General features: G+C 50.5%; 1 pseudogene; it reads left to right on the top strand.

Moving 5' to 3' along the window:
• LOC135536945 (FH2 domain-containing protein 1-like) overlaps positions 1–14,043 on the top strand; it is a 44,351-nt pseudogene extending 30,308 nt beyond the window's left edge.

The following is a 14,043-nucleotide window of genomic DNA, read 5'->3' as shown; positions in this document are numbered from 1 at the left end:
ACTGTAAGGGCTCTGGTCAATACTACTACACTATATATACTGTAAGGGCTCTGGTCAATACTACTACACTATATATACTGTAAGACCATAGGGCTCTGGTCAGTACTACTACACTATATATACTGTAAGGGCTCTGGTCAATACTACTACACTATATATACTGTAAGGGCTCTGGTCAATACTACTACACTATATATACTGTAAGGGCTCTGGTCAATACTACTACACTATATATACTGTAAGGGCTCTGGTCAATACTACTACACTATATATACTGTAAGACCATAGGGCTCTGGTCAATACTACTACACTATATATACTGTAAGGGCTCTGGTCAATACTACTACACTATATATACTGTAAGGGCTCTGGTCAATACTACTACACTATATATACTGTAAGGGCTCTGGTCAATACTACTACACTGTATATACTGTAAGGGCTCTGGTCAATACTACTACACTATATATACTGTAAGGGCTCTGGTCAATACTACTACACTATATATACTGTAAGACCATAGGGCTCTGGTCAGTACTACTACACTATATATACTGTAAGGGCTCTGGTCAATACTACTACACTATATATACTGTAAGACCATAGGGCTCTGGTCAATACTACTACTCTATATATACTGTAAGGGCTCTGGTCAATACTACTACACTATATATACTGTAAGGGCTCTGGTCAATACTACTACACTATATATACTGTAAGGGCTCTGGTCAATACTACTACACTATATATACTGTAAGACCATAGGGCTCTGGTCAATACTACTACACTATATATACTGTAAGGGCTCTGGTCAATACTACTACACTATATATACTGTAAGGGCTCTGGTCAATACTACTACACTATATATACTGTAAGGGCTCTGGTCAATACTACTACACTATATATACTGTAAGGGCTCTGGTCAATACTACTACACTATATATACTGTAAGGGCTCTGGTCAATACTACTACTCTATATATACTGTAAGGGCTCTGGTCAATACTACTACACTATATATACTGTAAGGGCTCTGGTCAATACTACTACACTATATATACTGTAAGGGCTCTGGTCAATACTACTACACTATATATACTGTAAGGGCTCTGGTCAATACTACTACACTATATATACTGTAAGGGCTCTGGTCAATACTACTACACTATATATACTGTAAGGGCTCTGGTCAATACTACTACACTATATATACTGTAAGGGCTCTGGTCAATACTACTACACTATATATACTGTAAGGGCTCTGGTCAATACTACTACACTATATATACTGTACTTCAGTGATCATCATCATGACGTAGTGACTCACTGCTACCATGAACCTTCTTTCACCCTTTCCCTCCAGGATATCAGTGGAGAACGTGGATGCAGAGTTCCAGTCGCTGTCGTCTCGCACACGCTCAGTGGAGGAGAGCATCCAGGAAGAGACTGAGCTGCTGCTGCAGCTGGACCACTTCCTACAGGTCAGAGAGAGAGAGAGAGAGGACAGGGACCGAGAGAGAGAGAGAGAGAGAGAGAGGACAGAGAGAGGACAGGGACAGAGAGAGAGAGAGAGAGAGAGAAGATAGGGACAGGGAGAGAGAGAGGACAGAGAGGGAGAGAGAGAGGACAGGGACAGAGAGAGAGAGAGGACAGGGACCGAGAGAGAGAGAGGACAGGGACACCGAGAGAGAGAGAGAGAGAGGACAGAGAGAGAGAGAGAGGACAGGGACACAGAGAGAGGACAGAGAGAGAGAGAGAGGACAGGGACACAGAGAGAGGACAGACAGAGAGAGAGAGAGAGAGAGGACAGGGACACACAGAAAGAGAGAGAGAGAGAGAGAGAGAGAGAGAGAGAGGACAGGGACACAGAGAGAGAGAGAGGACAGAGAGAGAGAGAGAGAGAGAGAGGACAGAGAGAGAGAGAGAGAGAGAGAGGACAGGGACACACAGAGAGAGAGAGAGGACAGGGACACACAGAGAGAGAGAGGGAGGTCAGGAACACAGAGTTAGAGAGACGACATGTAGTGTGCGTGGTAACTTGTTTGTGTGTGTAGTAACAGTGTGTCTCCTCTCCTAGAATTCGACAGCAGCCCTGGCTGAGTTGCAAAGGGAGAGACAGGAGTTGAGGAACGAAGGGAACGTTCTGATCGACTTCTTCTGTGAAGACAGAGAGTCCTTCAGGCTGGACGAGTGTTTCAAAGTGTTCCAAGACTTCTGCCTGAAATTCCAGAAAGCAGTCAAGGTACTAGAACATCGTTCTAGAACACCAGAATAAATCACACTGACTAGAACATTGTTCTTTTAGTCTAGAACACCAGAATAAATCACACTGACGAGAACATCGTTCTGTTAGTCTAGAACACCACAATAAATCACACTGACTAGAACATCGTTCTGTTAGTCTAGAACACCAGAATAAATCACTGTTAGTCTAGAACACCAGAATAAATCACACTGACTAGAACATCCTTCTGTTAGTCTAGAACACCACAATAAATCACACTGACTAGAACATTGTTCTGTTAGTCTAGAACACCACAATAAATCACACTGACTAGAACATCGTTCTGTTAGTCTAGAACACCAGAATAAATCACACTGACGAGAACATTGTTCTGTTTGTCTAGAACACCAGAATAAATCACACTGACTAGAACATCGTTCTGTTAGTCTAGAACACCAGAGTAAATCACACTGACGAGAACATCGTTCTGTTTGTCTAGAACACCAGAATAAATCACACTGACTAGAACATCGTTCTGTTAGTCTAGAACACCAGAATAAATCACACTGACTAGAACATCGTTCTGTTAGTCTAGAACACCAGAATAAATCACACTGACTAGAACATCGTTCTGTTAGTCTAGAACACCAGAATAAATCACACTGACTAGAACATAGTTCTGTTAGTCTAGAACACCAGAATAAATCACACTGACTTGAACATCGTTCTGTTAGTCTAGAACACTAGAATAAATCACACTAACTAGAACATTGTTCTGTTAGTCTAGAACACCAGAATAAATCACACTGACTAGAACATAGTTCTGTTAGTCTAGAACACCAGAATAAATCACACTGACTAGAATATCGTTCTGTTAGTCTAGAACACCAGAATAAATCACACTGACTAGAACATCGTTCTGTTAGTCTAGAACACCAGAATAAATCACACTGACTAGAACATCGTTCTGTTAGTCTAGAACACCAGAATAAATCACACTGACTAGAACATCGTTCTGTTAGTCTAGAACACCAGAATAAATCACACTGACGAGAACATCGTTCTGTTAGTCTAGAACACCACAATAAATCACACTGACTAGAACATCGTTCTGTTAGTCTAGAACACCAGAATAAATCACACTGACTAGAACATCGTTCTGTTAGTCTAGAACACCAGAATAAATCACTGTTAGTCTAGAACACCAGAATAAATCACACTGACTAGAACATCCTTCTGTTAGTCTAGAACACCAGAATAAATCACACTGACTAGAACATCGTTCTGTTAGTCTAGAACACAAGAATAAATCACACTGACTAGAACATCGCTCTGTTAGTCTAGAACACCAGAATAAATCACACTGACGAGAACATCGTTCTGTTAGTCTAGAACACCAGAATAAATCACACTGACGAGAACATCGTTCTGTTAGTCTAGAAAACCAGAATAAATCACACTGACTAGAACATCGTTCTGTTAGTCTAGAACACCAGAATAAATCACACTGACGAGAACATTGTTCTGTTTGTCTAGAACACCAGAATAAATCACACTGACTAGAACATCGTTCTGTTAGTCTAGAACACCAGAGTAAATCACACTGACGAGAACATCGTTCTGTTTGTCTAGAACACCAGAATAAATCACACTGACTAGAACATCGTTCTGTTAGTCTAGAACACCAGAATAAATCACACTGACTAGAACATCGTTCTGTTAGTCTAGAACACCAGAATAAATCACACTGACTAGAACATCGTTCTGTTAGTCTAGAACACCAGAATAAATCACACTGACTAGAACATCGTTCTGTTAGTCTAGAACACCAGAATAAATCACACTGACTTGAACATCGTTCTGTTAGTCTAGAACACTAGAATAAATCACACTAACTAGAACATTGTTCTGTTAGTCTAGAACACCAGAATAAATCACACTGACTAGAACATAGTTCTGTTAGTCTAGAACACCAGAATAAATCACACTGACTAGAATATCGTTCTGTTAGTCTAGAACACCAGAATAAATCACACTGACTAGAACATCGTTCTGTTAGTCTAGAACACCAGAATAAATCACACTGACTAGAACATCGTTCTGTTAGTCTAGAACACCAGAATAAATCACACTGACTAGAACATCATTCTGTTAGTCTAGAAAACCAGAATAAATCACACTGACTAGAACATCGTTCTGTTAGTCTAGAACACCAGAATAAATCACACTGACTAGAACATCGTTCTGTTAGTCTAGAACACCAGAATAAATCACACTGACTAGAACATCGTTCTGTTAGTCTAGAACACCAGAATAAATCACACTGACTAGAATATCGTTCTGTTAGTCTAGAACACCAGAATAAATCACACTGACGAGAACATCGTTCTGTTTGTCTAGAACACCAGAATAAATCACACTGACTAGAACATCGTTCTGTTAGTCTAGAACACCAGAATAAATCACACTGACTAGAACATTGTTCTGTTAGTCTAGAACACCAGAATAAATCACACTGACTAGAACATCGTTCTGTTAGTCTAGAACACCACAATAAATCACACTGACTAGAACATCGTTCTGTTAGTCTAGAACACCAGAATAAATCACACTGACTAGAACATCGTTCTGTTAGTCTTGAACACCAGAATAAATCACACTGACTAGAACATCGTTCTGTTAGTCTAGAACACCAGAATAAATCACACTGACTAGAATATCGTTCTGTTAGTCTAGAACACCAGAATAAATCACACTGACGAGAACATCGTTCTGTTTGTCTAGAACACCAGAATAAATCACACTGACTAGAACATCGTTCTGTTAGTCTAGAACACCAGAATAAATCACACTGACTAGAACATTGTTCTGTTAGTCTAGAACACCAGAATAAATCACACTGACTAGAACATCGTTCTGTTAGTCTAGAACACCAGAATAAATCACACTGACTAGAACATCTTTCTGTTAGTCTAGAACACCAGAATAAATCACACTGACTAGAACATCGTTCTGTTAGTCTTGAACACCAGAATAAATCACACTGACTAGAACATCGTTCTGTTAGTCTAGAACACCAGAATAAATCACACTGACGAGAACATCGTTCTGTTAGTCTTGAACAAGGTTTCCTCATTGTGATTATACAAACAAGCTGTTCCAGTTGAATAATATTAAAAACCTTTGGACTTTGTGTTTGAGGAGTATAATATAAACACTGAGTCTCTGCTCCTGGTTGTCTGCTGTACTGCTACTGCCCCCTGGTGTTCAACAAGTGTTGTTACACCTATATTTACTTTTACACTGTTCTCTCTCTCTACTGCTCCCCCCCTCTCTCTACCGCTCCCCCCCTCTCTCTACCGCTCCCCCCCTCTCTCTACCGCTCCCCCCTCTCTCTACCGCTCCCCCCTCTCTCTACTGCTCCCCCCCTCTCTCTACCCCCTCGCTCTCTCTCTCTCTCCCCCTGCTCCCCCTCGCTCCCCTCTCCCCTGCTCCCCCTCTCTGTCTCTTCCCTGCTCCCCCTCGCTCTCTCTCTACCGCTCCCCCACACTCTCTCTCCCTACCGCTCCCCCTCGCTCTCTCTCTCTGCCGCTCTCTCTCTCTCTCTCTCTACCGCTCCCCCCTCGCTAACTCTCTCTACCGCTCCCCCTCTCTCCCTACCGCCCCCTCTCTCTCTCTACCGCTCCCTCTCTCTCTCTACCGCTCCCCCTCTCTCTCTCCACCGCTCCCCCCTCTCTCTCTCTCACCGCCCCCCTCTCTCTCTCTCTCTACCGCTCCCCCTCTCTCTCTCTACCGCTCCCGCCTCGCTTAACTCTCTCTACCGCTCCCCCTCTCTCTCTCTCTACCCCCTCACTCTCTCTCTCTCTACCGCTCCCCCTCTTTCTCTCTCTACCGCTCCCCCCTCGCTCTCCCTCTCTCTCCCCTGCTGCCCCCCTCGCTCTCTCTCTACCGCTCCCCCTCTTTCTCTCTCTACCGCTCCCCCCTCGCTCTCCCTCTCTCTCCCCTGCTGTCCCCCTCGCTCTCTCTCCCTACCGCTCCCCCCTCGCTCTCTCTCTACCGCTCCCCCCCTCTCTCTCTCCCTACCGCTCCCCCTCGCTCCCCCTACCTCTCCCCCTCTCTCTGTCTCTCACCCGCTCCCCCCTCGCTCTCTCTCTCTACCACTCCCCCCATTCTCTCCCCTACCGCTCCCCCTCGCTCTCTCTCTACCGCTCCCCCTCGCTCCCCCTCTCTACCGCTCCCCTCGCTCTCTCTCTCTACCGCTCTCCCCTCGCTTCTCTCTACCGCTCCCCCATTCTCTCTCCCTACCGCTCCCCACTCGCTCTCTCTACCGCTCCCCCTCTCTCCCTACCGTTCCCCTCACTCTCTCTACCGCTCCCCCTCTCTCTACCGCTCCCCTCGCTCTCTCTTCTACCGCTCCCCTCGCTCTCTCTCTCTACCGCTCCCCCTCGTCTCTCTCTACCGCTCCCCCATTCTCTCTCCCTACCGCTCCCCGCTCTCTCTACCGTCCCCCTCTCTCTCTACCGCTCCCCCCTCTCTCTCCCTACCGCTCCCCCCGCGTCGCTCTCTCTACCGCTCCCCTCGCTCTCTCTCTACCGCTCCCCTCTCTCTCTACCGCTCCTCGTCTCTCTACCGCTCTCTCTCTACCGCTCCCCCTCTCTCTCTCTCTACCGCTCCCCTCTCTTCTACCGCTCTACCGTCGCTCTCTCTCTCTCTACCGCCCCTCCCCTTCTACTCTCTCCTCTCTCTACCGCCCCCTCTCTCTACCGCTCCCCCTCTTCTCTACCGCTCCCCTCTCTTCTACCGCTTCCCCCTTCTCTCTCTACCCCCCTCTCTCTCTCTACCGCTCCCCCTCTCTCTCTCTACCGCTCCCCCTCTCTCTCTCTACTGCTCCCCCTCTCTCTCTACCGCTCCCCCCTCTCTCTCTCTCTACCGCTCCCCTCTCTCCCCTACCGCTCCCCTCGCTCGCCTTCTCTACCGCTCCCCTCGCTTCTCTCTACCGTCCCCCCTCTCTCTCTCTCTACCGCTCCCCCCTCTCTCTCTCTACCGCTCCCCTCTCTCTCTCCCTCTCTACCGCTCCCCCTCTCTCTACCGCTCCCCCCCGCTCTCTCTCCCTACCGCTCCCCCCACTCGCTCTCTCTACCGTCCCCTCGCTCTCTCTACCGTCCCCCCTCGCGCTCTCTCCCTACCGCTCCCCACTCTCTCTCCCTACCGCTCCCCCTCGCGTCTCTCCCTACCACTCCCCCTCGCGCTCTTCCCTACCGCTCCCCCACTCTCTCCCTACCGCTCCCCCCTCGCGCTCTCCCTACCACTCCCCCTCGCGCTCTCTCCCTACCGTCCCCCTCTCTCTCTCTCTACCGCTCCCCCTCGCTCTCTCTCTACCGCTCCCTCGCCTCTCTCTACCGCTCCCCCCGCGGCTTCTCCCTACCGCTCCCCCACTCTCTCTCCCTACCGCTCCCCTCGCGCTCTCTCCCTACCGCTCCCCCTCTCTCTCTCCCTACCGCTCCCCTCGCTCTCTCTCTCTACCGCTCCCCTCGCTCTCTCTACCGCTCCCCTCTCTCTCTACCGCCCTCTCTCTACCGCTCCCCTCTCTACCGCTCCCCTCTCTCTCTCTACCGCTCCCCCCTCTCTCTCTCTACCGCTCCCCCTCGCTCTCTCTCTACCGCTCCCCCTCTCTACTACGCTCCCCTTCTCTACTCTCTCTACCGCCCCCTCTCTCTCTCTCTACCGCTCCCCCTCGCTCTCTCTCTACCGCTCCCCTCTCTCTCTACCGCTCCCCCTCTCTCTCTCTACCGCTCCCCCTCTCTACCGTCCCCCCTCTCTCTACCGCTCCCCTCGCTCGCCTCCCTACCGCTCCCCTCGCTCTCTCTCTACCGCCCCCTCTCTCTCTACCGCTCCCCCCTCGCTCTCTCTCTCTACCGCTCCCCCCCCTCTCTCTCTCTACCGCTCCCCCCTCTCTCTCTCTACCGCTCCCCCTCGCGCTCTCTCCCTACCGTCCCCCTCTCTCTCTCTCCCTACCGCCCACCCCCTCTCTCTACCGCTCCCCTCTCTCTCTCTCTACCGCCCCCTCTCTCTCTCCACTGCTCCCCCTCTCTCTCTCTACTGCTCCCCGCCTCGCTAACTCTCTCTACCGCTCCCCCTCTCTCTCTCTACCGCTCCCCCTCTCTCTCTCTCTCTACCGCTCCCCCTCGCGCTCTCTCCCTACCGCTCCCCCTCTCTCTCTCCCCTACCGCCCACCCCCTCTCTCTCTCTACCGCTCCCCTCTCTCTCTCTCTACCGCCCCCCTCTCTCTCTCTCCACTGCTCCCCCTCTCTCTCTACTGCTCCCCGCCTCGCTAACTCTCTCTACCGCTCCCCCTCTCTCTCTCTACTGCTCCCCCTCGCTAACTCCCTACCGCTCCCCCCTCTCTCCCTTTCTCTCTACCGCTCCCCCTCTCTCCCTTTCTCTCTACCGCCCACCCCCTTCTCTCTCTCTCTCTCTCTCTACCGCTCCCCCCCTCTCTCTCTACCGCCCCCCCTTCTCTCTCTCTCTCTCTCTCTACCGCTCCCCCTTCTCTCTCTACTGCTCCCCTCTCTCTCTCTACCGCTCCCCCTCTCTCTCTCTACCGCCCCCTTCTCTCTCTCTCTCTCTCTCTACCGCTCCCCCCTCTCTCTCTACTGCTCCCCTCTCTCTCTCTACCGCTCCCCCCCCTCTCCCATTTCTCTCTCAATTTCAATTACATTTCAATTTAAGGAGCTTTATTGCCATGGGGAAACATATGTTAACATTACCAAAACAATTGAAATAGAGAATAAACAAAAGTGAAGTAAACAATATAAAATGAAGAGTAAACTTTACACTCACAGAAGTTCCAAAAGAATAAAGACATTTGAAACATCTCTCCCTCCCTCCTCTAGGACAACCTGGAGCGTGAGCTGAAGGAGGCGTCTCATCGTCGGATTCAGGAGCTCGAGGAGAAACGGCACTCGTGGGCGAGCGGAGAGGAGGTGGGCGGGGTCTTCGGAATGCGCAGCAGCAGCGAGACGGACATAGAGGTGGCCCTATCCCAGGAGGAGGGGCTTATCGAGCTTCTCAAGTCTCGCCCATGCTCGCCGCACAGCCCCCAGATTGCACTGGGGCGTTCCGGAAGCGTCCGCCGTTCTCGCGGCTCTGCCTCCGCCGCGGCTGACCGTCAACTGACTAGCCTGCTAACTCTGGGCATCACCTCTGACCTTCAGGTCGTAGGGGGGTCACCGAATCCCGGGAGGCGACTATGGAGGGGGGCCGAGCAGCGGGATTCCTCCCCCATGAGGTCACCTGAACCTGGGCTGCGGATTCCCAACATCTCCCCTCTGACCCAGGGACCTGCGGGTCACACGCAACCTCAGAACCAGCACCCTCAGGTGGACTGGCCTGGTCCCCCCTCCTCTATACCCACCTCCTTAGGACCGAGGCATCAACTTCAACCTGGCATCAACTCAAATCACAGCCCTCAGACAGCAACCATTGACCACAAACCTAGCACAGACCTGAACCCGACCCCTGACCCTGACAACAACCAACCCAGTGGTCTGACCGTCAACCTTGAACGACACACTCTGGTTCCTAAGCTCCGAGCGTTCGACCTCGTCTCGACCCCTCACGGTCACGCCCAGGGAGATGTCGTCACCCACACAGACCTGGAGAAGGAGATTCCCAGAGACTCTATCCTCACGGATACACAGGAGAATTCCCAAGGGCGTTGTGAGGGGCGGGAACAGAGGGAGGAAGAGGTGGATGAGAAGGGGAGGATGGTGGCTGCAGGGATAGTGAATGAGGAGCCTGCTGTCGGTGACGCAGAGGAGGAGAGGGGAGAACAGGAGGAGGAGGAGGAGGGGGGAGAACAGGAGGAGGAGGAGGAGGAGAAGAGGGGAGAGCAGGAGGAGGAGAAGAGGGGAGAGCAGGAGGAGGAGAAGAGGGGAGAGCAGGAGGAGGAGAAGAGGGGAGAGCAGGAGGAGGAGAAGGGTGTGTCTCGGACAGAGTCGTCGACGACAGATTCTCGTACTGATCCATCTCCGTCCACAGCTATTACAGACCTCTCCTCACACGCACAGAGCGGTGAAAACCCCACACACGCCGACGAGGCTGAGAGTCCAACACACCAGGTGTCCGCTTCTTCTATGGGGGAGTCCCCAGCCAATAGCATGCCTTCAGAATCTCAACCCACCAATGAGTACTCAGTGCCTGTTTCCATCACTGACCAGTCAGTGCCTGTTTCCTCCGATGAGTCATCGGTCCCAGCAGTGTCTACCTCCACCAATGGGCTGCCTGCGTCAGTCACCGCTGGCGCCTCTGATAGGTCAGCCCAGGGTACGAATCCCACGACCAGTCAGGTCTCTAAGCCTTCCAGACCCCCCTCTGCCATCCCCACCACCACCGGTGGGCGAAAAGCTGTCATCCGCACCCTCAACTCCTCCGAGAACCAGGGCATGAGGCGTGTGGTCCCTATCTTCAAGGCCGGTCGACGTGGCTCGATCCCAGGTAAACAGGTGGAGAAACCCCCTGGCCACCAGAGCTCTGGTCCACGGACCACCACCACCTCCTCCTCTCACCCAGCCAACCGCTCTCTGAGACGGGCAGAGAGGAGCTCCGCCACACCCCGTCGCAGTAGCCTCCAGGTCGACGACCCCAAGTCTGTGACCACCACGGGTGTCCACGGCAGTGCCCGAGACCAACCCCAACCTTCCACCCTCCAGAGGAAGCCGTCCTTCCGAAAGCCTCTCCGCCCCGTGGCCCCCAGACCGCCTCCAGAGGAAAAGATGTGCCGTTCCACCCTCCGAGCCCGCCGCCGCAGGTGGGGCTGTTCCAACAGCGGGGGTGGAGGAGGTAACAGCCTCAGTGCCCCCCGACCCCCTCCCACCGTGGAGGTGTCTCCAACCCCACCCCCTCCCTGGATTTGCCCGAAATACAGCCGCTTCCTCTTTCAGACGGACCACTCTCCCCCGGGGAGTACCCTCGCCCCCTCTAAAAACTCCCCCCGTTCCTCCCCTGTCCCCTCTCCCGGACCCTCACCCCTCAGCCGGGCGGGGTCGTTGAGACACCACAGGGTGGCCCCCGCGGGCCCCCCAGGCACAGACAACCCCATCAGGAGAACACAAAGTATCAAGGGACCCCTGCGCGCCCCGATCCCCAACCCCTGGCCCCACACACCCTCCCTGACTCGCTGGCGCAGCCTAAAGGGCATGCTGGGAAAAACAGCAGCAGTTTCTCTGATAAGTCCACCCACCTCAGAGACTCCAGTAAAGCACTGAAACCCACCTGGAGATAGAGGCCTAGTTCCAATACCCACAACATACTTCCTTTTCCCCGGCCTAGTTCCAATACCCACAACATACTTCCTTTTCCCCGGCCTAGTTCCAATACCCACAACATACTTCCTTTTCCCCGGCCTAGTTCCAATACCGACAACATACTTCCTTTTCCCGGCCTAGTTCCAATACCGACAACATACTTCCTTTTCCCCGGCCTAGTTCCAATACCCACAACATACTTCCTTTTCCCCGGCCTAGTTCCAAAACCCACAACATACTTCCTTTTCCCCGGCCTAGTTCCAATACCCACAACATACTTTCTTTTCCCCGGCCTAGTTCCAATACCCACAACATACTTCCTTTTCCCCGGCTTAGTTCCAAAACCCACAACATACTTCCTTTTCCCCGGCCTAGTTCCAATACCCACAACATACTTTCTTTTCCCCGGCTTAGTTCCAATACCCACAACATACTTCCTTTTCCCCAGCCTAGTTCCAATACCCACAACATACTTCCTTTTCCCCGGCCTAGTTCCAATACCCACAACATACTTCCTTTTCCCTGGCCTAGTTCCAATACCGACAACATACTTCCTTTTCCCCGGCCTAGTTCCAATACCCACAACATACTTCCTTTTCCCTGGCCTAGTTCCAATACCGACAACATACTTCCTTTTCCCCGGCCTAGTTCCAATACCCACAACATACTTCCTTTTCCCCGGCCTAGTTCCAATACCCACAACATACTTCCTTTTCCCCGGCCTAGTTCCAATACCCACAACATACTTCCTTTTCCCCGGCCTAGTTCCAATACCGACCACATACTTCCTTTTCCCCGGCCTAGTTCCAATACCCACAACATACTTCCTTTTCCCGGCCTAGTTCCAATACCCACAACATACTTCCTTTTCCCCCGGCCTAGTTCCAATACCCACAACATACTTCCTTTTCCCCGGGCTAGTTCCAATACCGACCACATACTTCCTTTTCCCCGGCCTAGTTCCAATACCCACAACATACTTCCTTTTCCCCGGCCTAGTTCCAATACCCACAACATACTTCCTTTTCCCCGGCCTAGTTCCAATACCCACAACATACTTCCTTTTCCCGGCCTAGTTCCAATACCCACAACATACTTCCTTTTCCCCGGCCTAGTTCCAATACCCACAACATACTTCCTTTTCCCCGGCCTAGTTCCAATACCCACAACATACTTCCTTTTCCCCGGCCTAGTTCCAATACCCACAACATACTTCCTTTCCCCCGGCCTAGTTCCAATACCCACAACATACTTCCTTTTCCCCGGCCTAGTTCCAATACCCACAACATACTTCCTTTTCCCCGGCCTAGTTCCAATACCCACAACATACTTCCTTTTCCCCCGGCCTAGTTCCAATACCCACAACATACTTCCTTTCCCCGGCCTAGTTCCAATACCCACAACATACTTCCTTTTCCCGGCCTAGTTCCAATACCCACAACATACTTCCTTTTCCCCGGCCTAGTTCCAATACCGACAACATACTTCCTTTTCCCGGCCTAGTTCCAATACCGACAACATACTTCCTTTTCCCGGTCTAGTTCCAATACCGACAACATACTTCCTTTTCCCGGTCTAGTTCCAATACCGACAACATACTTCCTTGCTTCCTTTTCTCCCGGGCCTAGTTCCAATATTGATGACATGTATCTCTTGTTCCAATACAAACCACATGCCACATTACTTATGTTAACACCTATCTTATGTTCTCCAGATCTACAGGGTCGAGTCTTTCAAAAAAAATATAGAAATACAATGAAAGGACTTTTTAAAAGATGAAGAATAACTCTAGATTTGTATTTGTTTTGTGATCGTGATTTATCTAATTCTATATAATGTTGTCATTGTATGAAAGAAACCTTTTCTACATCCCAAATAACCCTCTATTCACTTTATAGTGCACTATTTTATCCAGGGCCCCATAGGGCTATAGGGCACTATGTAGGGAATAGGGGACCATTTGGGACAGATCCGTGAGTAAGTTTGATTCTAGCTGTGTTTTCTGTAAAGCCTGTTCCCAAATTTGTTTTGTATTAGTAGGAGGGCTGATCTAGGATCAGATTGTGCTTCAGCCAACCTGTCCGGGGCCTGTATTTATAAAGCCTCTGCTGATCTAGAATCAGTTCCCCCTTTTGTTTGTATATAATCATCTAATTCATTGGCTGCATTAAAACAGGCAGACCGATTCGGATATTTTGCCCAGTCAAAAGACCAATTATTGCCAAATAGATCAGAATTGGGCTGCCTGTGTAAAATGTGGCCACCGTGATCTAAAAGACTAATCTGATCCTCGATCAGCTCTCCTACTAGGAGAGGCTTTATGACTACAGGCCAAGAACAGGTTGGCTGAAGCACAATCTGATCCTAGATCAGCTCTCCTACTAGGAGAGGCTTTATGAATACAGGCCAAGAACAGGTTGGCTGAAGCACAATCTGATCTGGGACCTGACTATGTATTGTTCTTTGTATATTTGATTAATGATACAATGAATAAACGTGTACATTTTAACCA

This window comes from Oncorhynchus masou, unplaced genomic scaffold (genome assembly GCF_036934945.1).
Source record: "Oncorhynchus masou masou isolate Uvic2021 unplaced genomic scaffold, UVic_Omas_1.1 unplaced_scaffold_686, whole genome shotgun sequence".
In the NCBI taxonomy this organism is placed as follows: Eukaryota; Metazoa; Chordata; class Actinopteri; order Salmoniformes; family Salmonidae; genus Oncorhynchus; species Oncorhynchus masou.
The sequence above is the reverse complement of the archived record's forward strand: the minus strand, read 5'-3'. Positions and strand labels throughout refer to the sequence as shown.